Source organism: Odontesthes bonariensis, chromosome 1 (assembly GCF_027942865.1).
Source record: "Odontesthes bonariensis isolate fOdoBon6 chromosome 1, fOdoBon6.hap1, whole genome shotgun sequence".
In the NCBI taxonomy this organism is placed as follows: domain Eukaryota; kingdom Metazoa; phylum Chordata; class Actinopteri; order Atheriniformes; family Atherinopsidae; genus Odontesthes; species Odontesthes bonariensis.
In genome coordinates, this window is record NC_134506.1 from 35,224,526 (window position 1) to 35,236,550 (window position 12,025).

The 12,025-nt window shown below is 41.5% G+C and overlaps 1 protein-coding gene across 8 annotated transcripts in view; it reads left to right on the forward strand.

The window, feature by feature from the left end:
- Positions 1–12,025, forward strand: part of akap13 (A-kinase anchoring protein 13) — a 107,283-nt gene that overhangs the window by 9,130 nt on the left and 86,128 nt on the right. The gene's annotated exons all lie outside the window — the stretch shown is intronic.

A 12,025-nucleotide genomic window follows, 5' to 3' on the forward strand; every position in this document is an offset into this window, starting at 1 on the left:
AGTGTCTTCTGCCGGCTTTGCAATGTCTTTTGCACCTCATCCCATTTTTCTTCTCTTTCATTTCGTTGAGCTCCATCATGCTCCCCGGCTTGTGATGAAGCACAGTAATTTACCTGTAGAATGTCACATTTGATTATTTTTAGGCATTTTGAGCTGTCACCTATCAGGATCCTGTCAGAGACTGAACTGCAGCTGATTTCAAGGAATAGAAGTTACCCTGTATAGATTCTATTTAGTTTTTGGGAACTATGACATCCTTGGAAGATTTAAAAAAATATATATATCACCTGACTCTTAAGTGATTTCCCAGAATGATGAGCTATTTCTTTAAAGGCTTTGTGGTGTGGAAACAGAGGAGGAGGAGGGGGGGGGGGGGGTCGGCATCAAATCTGGGGCAGAAAGTTGATCAAGGCCCTGGCCCTGGCCCTGATTACAGGCTGGCCCCCAGTGTGCCTCATAAGATAATGCTATCTGGGCCCACAGGTATTTGGTTTCAGTGGAGAGGGTAATAACTGTCACCAAACACTGAGGAGACCTTTCATCCCCGGGCCCTATGTTGTCAGCCAGCGTTTGTGTGCAGTCTCTGCACAGAGGCGGCTTTTGTGTGGCATGATGAGGTCGCGTCACCACAATGGCCTCGTATCTGTCCATAGAGACAATAGGCAGGTTTGATTAAATCAAACAAGCGTGACTATCTAAATGGCAGTCAACATGGTGTGTCCGAGTTACCGTGGTGGTGTTGTTGGGGACGTGACGTAGCTCTGACTAATTTAGCTCTGCCTCAGAGGAGCTGATAGTGAACCGAAAAAAGATTCAGACAAGGGTTCGGCACTAAGCAGGCACACTTCACTCCCCCCCCCCCCAACCCCCCTTCTTTCATTTAAGAGGTCCACAAACGTCATCATGTTGTAGTCGTAGGCCAAATTGTCCACCGCGGGAGATCGTAGGAGAGGTTAAACAAATTGCCGAGTTAAACGTCAAACCTTGTCGGGTTACACTGAGCCTCAATCCCCGTCTCAGTGTGGCACTTCTGGAAAGCTTTGATTGCAGATGGTATGCATTCACTGTGGAAACTAGCAGCAGGCCTAAACATACCAGCGCATTCTTTATGAGTGATGTGATTGTCTGGAGTTTTAGAAGTCTTGTGCGATGACTCAGACAACATTCATGCCTGGAATTAAACTTTTTTTTTTTTTTGGACTCATATGGTAAACTACATTTAAGCATTCCCCCTCAGAAAGGACGGGTTTCTTACTCGCCTTTATTTTGTACAGACATTTAAAGGCTAAATTTAATTTGTTAAACACCCTAAGCTACACTTTCTAAACTAGGAAACACCAGAAAAGAGAAGTTGCTTATAAGAGACTGAGCGATTGAAGCCTTCTCTTTCACACATCTTAAAACAAGCATGGAATCTCCCTCCCTCGTACTCTCAATGGACATTTTGTGGGCGGGGGCGTCATTGTTTGCGAAAGCTCCAGTAATTTTGGACAAAGTACTTTTAGTAAAAATGCCAAAAGGTTTAAAAATAGTTAAAATGTACAAACTCAAATAAGAAGCACTTGTAACAATTTATTTATTTTTTTTTTTTTAAAGGATTTTTTTGGCGCAAGTGGCCTTCATTGGAAAGTTGCTTGACAGGAAATGGAGCAGAGAGCGCCGGGACTCGAACCGGGGACAGCTGCATCGAGTAGCTTGAGCATCTGTTTGTGGGACTGCTCAAGAAATGTAATGTTTCACCTCCTGAGCCTCATTACTCGATGTGCTCTGCCTTAGCAAATAACGTCTCTCACTAGTATTTTGTTGGACCATCTTCAGCTTTGATTCTGGTATGCTGCATGTATGTTGCATGTCTTCCTTTTAAATGATCCTTCACCATTATCCTTTCTGGATTTAATAATATGTTGGCACAGCTCTTAACCCAGTTTTAGTAGTTTCAGCAGTCTCCTTAGTTGTTTTCTTTGCTTGATGCAGACCAATAATTTGACCCTTCTGAAACCAAGTAGCATGTATTCCACAACCACAGGTTGTCTCCTCCAGCATGGTTGTGTAACGACAGAAAAGTGACTCACGGTATTATTTAGAGCTAAATAACTTTTTGCCAGCTCCACCATATTAATCACTTTTCCAAAGGGAGGGTCAGGCCTATTCGTTTAGTTAAATCTCGGGGGTGACTGTTATTTTTGGCCAGGCAGTGTGTATCCTTTCCTCCATATCAGACAGACTTACGACATGTTGTGACAGGGGAAATTTAGGAATAGAAAGTAGGTAAAAAGAGAAGAACACTGGTGTCATTTTAAACAGGTGATGTCAACAAGTGGCAAGAGGAGAGAAGGAAAGAGGATCTCCAGTTGGTCAAGAAATATCAGAAAATATATTTAAATGTTTGAAAATAATGGGTTTCTTTAATAACAATTGTGAGGGAGTTGCACATTTCTCCCTCCACAGAGCATAATATTTGTAAAAAATCCAAACAATCAGGAAAAATTTCAGTGTGTAAACTGTCTGGAACAGGCTCTCACAGAGTGTGGTGAGACAAATCTGTATTTGAAATCTTGATTTATGAAAAGGAAATTCACAGTTTGTGCTCCGGATCAAAGGTGGAAAGGATCATGCTGACTGTTATAAGCAACAAGTCCAAAAGCCAGGTCTGTGATGGACTGGGATTGCATCACGCCACAAGAAAAAAAAAACAAAAAAAAACTTGTTTTTGTGTTAGTCTGACTTAAACTGGACTTTTGAAACATAGGTAAACATGTTACTCATACTGCAATCCAAATAAAATTTCTCCAAGTTGGACCGACACACCCAGATAATGCCCCCCGGCGCTGACTTTCTACTGCATCGATACGTTCAGGTGGACTCATACTGGTCTCGGAGCTGTGCATTCCCACCCAAGGTTCTTACCCTGAAGTAGCAGTGATAAAGTGTACAGTTCACTGCCAAGATCACTCCGTACATTTACGACCACAGCTGCAGTTACAGCTCAACTGGTAAAGGTGATTTACACTTCTGTTAAGACGTTTATGCGTAAAAAGAATGTGGCCAAATTAGATCACTGGATGCAGCTTTTTTAAAACATAATGTTTTCCTGTGTGATACGTGCAAGACAATGCAAAACCACATTCTGCGCACGTTACAAAGGCACGACTTCAGGAGAAGCGGGGACTGGTACTGTGTGTGGCCCGCCTGCTGTGCTGACCTGTCTCCAACAGAGAATGTGAGGAGAATCTTGAAATGGAAAATACAACAACCTTGACCCCGAACTGTAGCACTCCTTAAAACGTGTTTGTGGGAGGAATTGGTCCAAATAACACCTGAAACTCTTTTTTTCTTGGTGCCAGAAGATCTATTCAATGTTGTAAGAAGGAACAGACGGTTCATAAAACGATGATAATTTAAGGTGTCTGAAATGCGAGCTAAGAATACGCCTGTACTGTCAGGCAGGCAGAACAAGGTATCCAGGCTAGGCTGTTCTTGTCTGGTTAATATTAGTGGACTTACACCTGTACAGGTGATGCACAGTCAGCCCTGACCCTCCCAGAGACCTACGTCTGACCTGTGATGTCATCACAGAGCCCCGGTGTAGGATGACACCTTAGGTTTATTTTGGGCTACTCGAGTCTTTACATATCTTTTCTATGTCCTAAATAGCAGCTCTCTGTGCACAGCCATATTCAAAAACTTCATGAGGAAGCAGCCGCAGGGAACTGTTGTCCCCATAACACGGATCCACATTGACATTCCTCAAGTTAATTAATGGCCAATGGGAGGTTTCTGACCTAGAAAGACAGTGGTATGAAGCTCTGAGGCTATGAAATAGTTGCGTGAAGTTTTACATTGCCTGTTGTGATCATCAAGCTCGAATGATGTGACCTAATTTTTTTTAAGTATCTCTCGAATGCTGTTCTCCTTTTTTGAATTTAACATTTTTTTTACATTGCATATATACATATATATATATATATATAAATGCAATCATCTTGTAATGGATATCTAAAACAAAATTTTGCCTTCGAAATGGTTTGTTTCATATCTGATGTTTTTTGTCATCATTATTTTTCTTTTACAAAAAAAAAAACAACAACCGAATGAATACCCTCCAAGAGTGGTGATTCCTTTCTTTTTGTGAAGGGTTGTACAACAGTGACAGACCACTGAACATAGCCAATTTGACTGGGTATGTAGATCCTAGCTGTGGGGTGTACTTAATCTTGCACAGTTGGATTAGATGTGAAACCCTAAAGCATTTATATCTAGAAGTGATTTGTTGTTGAAGCTTTCAGTGGTTTCCGAGCAACTGCAAAAACTTTCCTAGAACTTAACAAGGCTTCTGTTTTGGTAGAATAGGAGAATGTCACGGTTTGACTCCGTCGGAAATCTTGGAGGGAGTCGAAGGAAAGATTTTTTTAATGCTCTTACACTTCTTCAGTCAAATCTTGTCTCCTCACAGTTTGTGCTACAACCATTTTATTGTTCACTTGTTTCTAATGTGATCTGATTTACGGTCATTTTAAGGTTTTTAAAAATGTTACCTTTTAAGACAATTACATGCTTATTACATGCTTAATTTCCTACTTTTTTGTGATTATAGGACTGTTTAGATGAGTTTGTCTGCTGAATCTGCTAGTGTGTCTTGTCTTGCCTCCACCTCTGGCACCCTCTATATTTTCATTACCCCCTACCCGAAACCAGGGTTTGAATCCCATTCCTACTAATCTTTACCTCTATTATTTCTCCCCCTACTAAGGCCCGACCGATTATCGGCCCCACCGATATATTGGGCCGATATTTAGCATTTTGGGGATATCGGCATCGGCCATACTTTCCATAAATTTCCACCGATAAGTTTATATAATTTTCACAACCAATTTTGCAGCTATTTCGTTCTGAACGCGTCTTCTGCTCTCACCACTTTGAGTTCATGAGCATTGCCCCGCCCGTCATAGCATCTGATTTGTTTGGCACACGGAATACAACCAATCAACACGCAAGGCTGCGAACGGTTTCAAGGCGGCCGTGGCACAAGTTGGGGGCGGGGTGGCTACTGAACGCTGTGAGCGGTTTCAAGACGGCTGTGGTGTTTTGCTGCCATCCTGACATAGAGCTCCAGGGTGCTTTCGTTTCAAGTGTTTGTGCATCGCTGATGTACTGCTGTGGTACGCCAAATTAAATGTGCATAGTCTGCAAACAACCACATTGTTAGCAGTGTTAAGGGTGAAAAATTCCCAGACTTTGGAAGACCTTGTGCGTGTTTTTTTTTTTTTAGCTATATGCTTTTCAGTGCTCCCACCACTGCTTGCCGCTGCCATCGTTATGAATTCTTCTTCTTCCGTTTTAAACTAAGGCGTAGAAACGATTGGTGACTCTGGTGCATATTTACTGCCACCGCTGTAAAAAAAATAAAAAATTTGCGGCGCATCTACGCGAATTATTCATGTTGAATAAGTCGAATACGTCGACTATTTGACCCAGCTCTATCAGGAAATAATTTCGCAAAGAATTTCTTTCCACATAAACACTAATGCAAGAAGAATGCCACATATTAACAGATAAACAGCCGTAGTGTGTCGTGTGCATGTGGCTGAGTCGGGGAATCCTCAGCTGATTATAGGGGAGGGTGTACGAGACAGTCCGATTAATGATTTGCGAAGCTAATCCTATTCATCCTCCCATTCATGCTGCAGTCACATGGCTGTTATGGCTTATTTTGATAGCCAAGGGACCTGCAGAAACAATGGCAGGTCCATTCACAACACTCACTCACCTCTACGATCCCCTCATTTAGGGGCTTTTTTCTCTTGTTATAGTGAGCCATTTGCATTTTGCAACAGCTGTGCACTTGAACGTGGCTCATGCCGCGCGTCTCTGCAGCCTTCCTGCAACAGAGGAAGGAAATTCTCTCATCGTGGCAGTTCAAAGGCAGTTTCTGCCGTAATGGAGACTCTTAAGAAGCTTGGCTGCACCCAGTGTTTTAGATGCAGGTAATGGGTTGTGTAATCTCTGTAAGCAGGTGTTGGGTGGCCGTAAAGTGAGCTTAGGGGATGTTGTTTCTCAAGGTTCTTTTTTTACTAGAGAAGGGCCTTGGTTGCAACACTAATCTCCTTTCTTTGGATTTATATTTTGAGGGTTATAAGATGGCTAACAAAAAGATGTGTTGGATGGATTCATTTGGGACAGTTTTCGAATTTCACTGATGCCCATTCTTGTCAAAGTAACCCACAAGTTTAGATGGTAAGATTGTAGGATTCTTTGTGTTCCTTGCAAACAACCTTTTAGCTTTTGCATTATAGAGGACATTATCTTTCATGCAGACTGTAACCTGACATCAAGGTCTAGGCTAAGTATTAGCCACCGTAGCAGAAAATCTTGTTGCAGTAAATTGCCTTGAACTTGCATACCCCCTGGCAGCCTTAAATGTGATATAAAATTGTGTATTCAGTGCAAACCTTTTTGTAATTTCCTACAACAGGACGTGAACTCATGAAATGTCCCACAGATGCGCAGCTATTTTAGAAGTCCCTTGTGTGCTCTGTGAATGATTGTTGCTGCTCAAGAGGAACTGTTAGACCGGATGATCTGTCACACCCACTACACACTGTGTGAGGGTGGGGGTCAAAGGAAGAAAATATAGCAATGGCTGTCTGGTGAACAGATATCAAACAGACATTTGGGAATATTTTTACATCCCATTAACATAGAGTCAAGTAACGCCTTGTCCTCCAAGTGAAAGAGTCTGTTGTAATCATAGACCCACAGAAAATTGCTGCCCAGCTCTGCCGCCTCTTTTAGTTATTTTGTTGTAATTTGCTTTGATTGACTGTTTACTGAGTCCCACTTCTTTCACTTACACTTGAAAATAGCCGATAGACTAAACGTAGACAAGCTAAACTTCCTGTAGATGTGAAAGGCGGAATGGCACAGTAAGACCCAGAATTGACTGACCTTTTTACATATCAGCGCGCCGGCACAAAAACCCCACCGAACCAGCTACCCTCGGATTAAAAAGTGACCACTCTACCCCCTTAGAGTGGTCACTTTTTAATCTGAGGGTAGCTGGTTCGGTGGGGAGCTATAGGCAATGTGCCTGACCAGTACATCAGTGGGGCCTGCAGTGAAGCCTCAAAATGACAATGGGCCCACTGAAAAAACATTTCAGCTTGAATACACAGGCTGACTCAGGTGGCTGGATGTGTTCGCTACATTAGATTAGCTAGCAAACTTAGGCTCTGTTTACATTAATTCATTTCACCATTTCTTCGTGTCGGCGTCTTGCAAACTATTTACATTTACACACAAAGTTGCTGAAACGGGGATCGGCTGATTCGCTAGTCACATGACTAATCAGCCATCACATCACATGATCGCCCTTGCTTTATTATTTATTATGCTTTATTATTTATTCTTTATTCTTTATTCTTCGGCGACAACAACTTGGTCCACGAAATTTTCCCACCATGCGCTGCTTCTTCCCGGTCTAACCCAAAAGCGGTGCTCCATGTACGGCTTGCGTTGCTGCTGTGGCTGGGTTCTCATCATAAAAGCTTGTTGAATCTGGCGCCTCCTTGCCGCGTATTGTTGTGCACAGCGTACTACCAGCAGTAGGACATGGAGCAGGCTCCCATGCTGATCGTGGTTGTCCATGATTTCCATATTCTTCTCGATGACAAGAATAGAAAGGAAGTGTGTAACTGAAGTGAAGCACGCCTGTTTGTTTTTAGTTTCCCAGGCCCCCAGCACTCAAGTCACATGACCAACGATACCAGCCTAGCGAATCAGGGAGGAGTACGTCCGCAGTAGCTAGAGCTCAGCACTGCGTATCCCCGTTTCTCCCCGTTTACAACTGCTAAAATCAGCAAGGGGAAGTTATGGTGTAATTTAAGGGCCCCCACCCCTTCCTACATCCAAAGCAACCAGTGGGGCAATACACCCTGATATGATGCAGTAAAACTGAGTCAACTTCCTTTTATGATATAAGAAAGAAAACACCTCAAACTGCTGTGAGAACAGGTGGGTAGCCACATTTCCAGCCAGTGGTGGGAGTAGGTGGCTTGAAAGGGCGATGGTCAAAGGTTCTGTAAGCTAATTTTTTTGTTGCTAAAGTGTATTGAACTATGATACTCCGGTTCTGCCTCCGCACTCTCCACAATTCATATAATTATTTGTCAGCCAAACAGTTTAGCTGTTTTACAGCAGTTTAATGCACTCACACACTCTCTGGCCAGATGAACGCTCATGCCACTTGTTCTACATCATTTACTTGGCATTGCAGTTTTTAAACATTCCTAAAACAAATTTATGCAGCAGAGGAAAGACAGATTTAAAAAAAAAAAAAAAAAAAAAAAAGCACCCGCAGAGAGCTTCACAGTTTCAGATGCTGTGGTAGATTTATCCTTGCTGGATGGGAAAATCAGAGTGTCACAACAGCCCTCCTCTGCCTCGACAACTGCGAGGACGTGGCCGTTACAGTGGCAGTCTAAGCTGTTGCAAGCAGCTTCCAGGTGTGAATGTGTCGAGAATGTAAAGCGGGCCGGAGCTGATAAAGGGCACGGGAACCTTCCTGGATGAATAAATATTCTGTCCTCAACAGATAAAACTGTGAATGTGGCAATACACCCATTTCCTACCAAATATTTCCTCACTGTGCAGTTAGTTAGTCATTTAGAGACGTCATGTAGGTAAATTGACAAAGACTGTTATAACAGACTGTGGTGTAGTCATTAAAGGAACTAGCAAATAATGAGAGAAAATATGAACAAGAAAATGTGAAAGAATCAGTGGATCTTTTGGGGATGTAATTTGAATGTCTTATAAGTCAAAGTTGTGCATGTAGTTAGGAAGCTGGTCCTTGGCCCAGTGCACTTAACACAAGAGGATTAGACTCTAGAGTATTATTAGAGCTACTGATTATCCCCTTACCTGATCCGCCTAATTCTAGCTCGTGCCTATTTATTTAGCAGAAAAGTGGAAAAATGTTTGGACTGGGCTGCAGAAAGTGATTTGGCTGTGCTATGCTTCAGCGCTCTGTCGAGTCCAACATTGACTCTTTCAGAGCCCTCTGCTGAACTCATTAGGTCCTGGCCTTTTGTCGCCGCCTCCCCCGCTGTGGGGTTCATGTGATTAATGCACTGCTGACCACTGAGGCCAGAAGCAAGGACTTGTTTTAGTGCCAGGGAACAGCTAACAAAAGAAAATTGTCTCTGGAAATAAAGGAGGAGAATGCAGGGCCTCAAAGCTGACCAGTCCCTTGACTCATTCATGATTGCAAGCAAGTCAGTATCTCTTCAAGAAGGTTCAGCAGAAACGTTTCCAACCCATTTTTTTTTTTTTTTTTTTTAGTATATAGTTGTAATACATTTGTATGGATGTAATTACACACCCACTACCTCTGACCTTGTGTCCAGAAAATGGCTTTTCAGTCCTAGGTCTCAGACTGGGTGTGGGGAAGCAAATGGGAACAAGAGCCTTAAATCCTGCCAGCTGATCTCACCAACATATACGGCCTTGTACAAGAGGCTAAGATTTATTCTCCTTTCTTAATCTGCTTGTTGATGAACTAGCAGGTGATCAGAAGAAGCAAAAGCTTTAGAGCTCCTAAAAAATTTTCTTGCGTTGTCCGAACAAACAATCGCGGACAGAGAACTGGTGTCTTTGGCTGGATAATGAGTAAGTGTTCTATGGCCATGCTCTATCAACCCCCCCAGTGAGGTTTGGGACTTCTGCCAGGGTCCAGCTTAACTGTCAACCTGTCAACAACAATGTTCTGATACCACAAGAGCTGATAGACTGCACACAGTAAATGTTTTTTTTTTGTTTCATATTGTTCTCTATTCATCTGTTACGTGAAAATTTCAATTTTACATTGAACATAATCCAACAAAAATGATTAAAACAGTAGAATCCTGCTGCAGCTTCAGCTGTTGCTCGGAAGACAGACATACAAAATGGTGTGATATAATCACACAGCCCAACAAAGCCGGGATCAGTGGAACAGTATGTTGATAACGTGTGACATCTAAAGTATGTTCATCTCCTTACAATTGAAAATAGTAACCACAACTAATACAAAGTTACTTTCCCTACTTTGCAGTTAATTATTTGTTTGTTAGCTTGCAACTGCATATACTTTAACCATTTGAACCGAACTGTCAACCTCTGTTTTTCCAGGGTCAATTCTATCGTATATCGCCTCAAAAAGGTATAAAGGAACAAAGGTATAAATGTGCATTCACATTCTTTTCACCAGATATATATTTTATAATAAAATCATGCTCACAAAGTTTGTAAATGATACAGGAAGATCAGTGACCAACTTGTCACAAACAAAAGTGCTGTAGCTGTATGGAGGTATAGAATGAACCGCAGCGCCACTAATTAGGGCTGCAGTCACTGTCTCTACTTGCACAAACTAGTTCCTAAAGATTGCTACTCTACAGACTTGGTACAGGGCTTATCATTGGAAATTGGATTTTCTTTGACAGCTCAGACCGTATGAGGGGTATTGCATGTCAACCCCAATGGATGATGAGAGAGAAAAATCCCCTTGCTTAATCTTTGCCATAAAACTTTATATTAAACTTTACTAAGGAACATTAAAAGAGGAGATCAAATTTTTTTATCGAAGCTCAGATGGGGTTAAGCATGTGTGGTGTGAACCTAAATAACACCTCCGTGGTGGATGTGCATTCCTGACAATGAAGCACTGAGGTCAAAGTGTGACGGAATAATGGTACATGACAACCAGGGGAGTTTGGAAAGTTACATTTATTGATAGCGTGAGTACCTTTGGATATACCTAAATTCTGGCAGGTAAATGACTCCCAGTCTTGAGAAGCTTTGCAAAAGTTTGATACTTTGTGGAGTTTCTCACACAGACACTTTGACCTGAGGAGTGAACCTGAATCTAATAAAAACCTTTGCGGTGCCTTTAAATAGAAAGGTAGAACAGCACAACTTCTCAAGCGAAGGCATATGAGAGAAAATGTCTTTACGGGTGATGGGACATCTTTCCAATTCCCCAGTTCTATTGAATCTGTCATCAAAAGCATGCAGAGATTTGAATCGCAGTCAGTAATGACAGCTGTGCTAACCTTTGCCGCAATGTAATGGCTACTATCTCAAGCAGGGGACTTTATTTTCACAAGGGAATCCATAAAGACAGTTGGAAGGTTGAAATCATAGTTGGACTGATTCGAGGCTTCAAAAACACTGATAGCAGCAAAGTTATCCAGGAGCTTATTAATATTTTGCCAGTAGACCAACACAACCAACACAAATTCAGTAACTGCATACGATAGCCATCCCGATAAGTGCTTAGCGTTGTTTGCATTAGTTGATAAATTATTTATTTTATTTACATAACAATTAGTTAAGATATCTTTAATTCCTGTAAGCCCAAGGAGGAAAAACATCACATTAAAAGTAAAAATATGATGTCTAATTTTATTTTTCTATTAATGGACTAATTATTTACCTATCCATCGATGCAATGCAATGCTATGCTATGCTAAGGCTAACATGTTAGCAAACCAGCTCTTATTTACACAGTTGCTTATCTGTGAACCTAGATGAATATAAGCATTATCATATTTTAGGAGACAGTGTTGCTATTTACAAGTTAAATGTTCACTTTCTTTCCACAAACTTGGTGCAAGCCTCAGGATTTAGAATATCGTTATTCCGAGGTTCAGGTTTCTTTAGAGGAAAACCTTGCTAACTAATAGCTCAAACTTAGCTGTCGGCGCATAAACAAAGAGCAGAAAGCTAAAGGGTCAGTTATTTCACCTCAGAAAAAAGGTGAAAATTGAAAGGGAGAAAAAAGGAAAATTATTATTAGATGCAATAGATAAATTATTTTAATCTGCTACTGAAACAAATGTCTCCCTAACACTTTAGCCATATCAACTATATAATATGTCTTTACAAGTTTTTGAATCCAAATGTTATTTCATAACTACTTTGAGAGAGTATGTTGTTTACTTGCAGAATGTGGATAGTACCATAACATATGTACAACAAACCATAA